Below are 1,419 nucleotides of genomic sequence, written 5' to 3' on the forward strand. Positions count from 1 at the left end.
CATTTAAATTAAATATTTCACGTGTTGGGTCTTACCTATTAAAAGAGAGTTTAAGCCCACACATGAGGGAGAGTGTTAAAGTGTTGATTAATACTTAACAAAAAAAAAACTATACTTACCATTCTTAAACTTACATCCAAATTGCAATGTCCTCCCAAACTTTAAAAAGTTGCAATTGACCCCCAAACTACCTAATCCTTTCACTTAGTCCTCTCCATTATAATCTTCTATTAAATCCGATGGAAATTGAGTAAAATGTCCATTATACCCTTATCATTTCTCTAAAAATACAATTATGTCCTTTGACTAAAAAATTCACTAGCCATGAAGACGCACGGCTTGACCATGGGTTTCCTCCCACATTTTTATTATTATTATTATTTTTTTGTGATGTGGGGGTATTATTATAATTTTTTAAAATTTTCGTAAGATTTTATGGAAAATCTAAACCGAGGGGACTGTGAAACGGCTAGGTAGTTTGGGGGATAATTGAAACTCTTCAAATTTTGGGGGGCATTACAATTCAAGTGTAAATTTGAGGGACTAACTGTAATTTTTAAAGTTTTTTTGGGGGATAACGTGTTATCAAACAAAGTCTAAGGATTTACATCAGGTTGTAAGTTTTCCTTGTATTTGTATTCTGGGTCTCTTACTTGGTGATTTCCTAGTTTGACTGTCCAAGAGTGGTTTTTCCTTTTTGATGTGTTTAAAGGGTTTTCTAGTTCGCCGACAAAATCTTTGTGTTGTGGATGTGCAATTGATCTAGCTTGTGATTATGATTTTTTTTTTTTTTTTGTGGTGATTATGATGTTTATATGCAGTAATCTTATCTTGTGATAATTATTGCTTTTGGGTGTATTGCTTATATTCTCTAATTAAATACTTTTAATTGGAGATTTATATTGCTTGTTTGTTAACTTGTGGGTAAAACACGATCCAAGTGTTCCTTCAAAGAAGATGCTTTATCTTTCTCAATTTCAATAAGAATGAGCCCCGGAGGCCAAGGGTTGAGGTTGAGAAGGCAACCTCTTACATTCCATAGGCTTTGATTTAACATACTCTAAACTTTAGCTTCAGTAAAGCAGAAGAGGAATGGTTTTGGAGTAAAATCCTTGCCAAATCCTTGACGGTAAGCTTATTATAATGAAGCTCTATCCATTTGAAGGCTTGCTCAGATAACATGTTTGGTGAGAGGCTTGAGAGATGTTATTTTCCCAACAAATGAAAGGTTGAAGACAGAGGCCAGCTAGTTCAATTGGGAGATTATCTTCCCACTCTCAGTTTGGGATCGAGATTAGTTTTCCAAGATCAAGCTTAGTATTCTCCATGGATAAAGAATGCGGGAAGAAGGAAAGACAAGCACATAGGGATTAGGAAAGAGAGAACAGAGTTAGAGAGAGAGAGAGAGAGAGAGAGAGA

General features: G+C 34.8%; 1 protein-coding gene across 1 annotated transcript in view; it reads left to right on the forward strand.

Annotated features, from left to right (window-relative positions):
* LOC132171387 (ankyrin repeat-containing protein NPR4-like) overlaps nt 1-1,419 on the forward strand; it is a 4,438-nt gene that overhangs the window by 1,422 nt on the left and 1,597 nt on the right. The window lies entirely within an intron of this gene.

This window comes from Corylus avellana, chromosome ca1, assembly GCF_901000735.1.
Source record: "Corylus avellana chromosome ca1, CavTom2PMs-1.0".
In the NCBI taxonomy this organism is placed as follows: domain Eukaryota; kingdom Viridiplantae; phylum Streptophyta; class Magnoliopsida; order Fagales; family Betulaceae; genus Corylus; species Corylus avellana.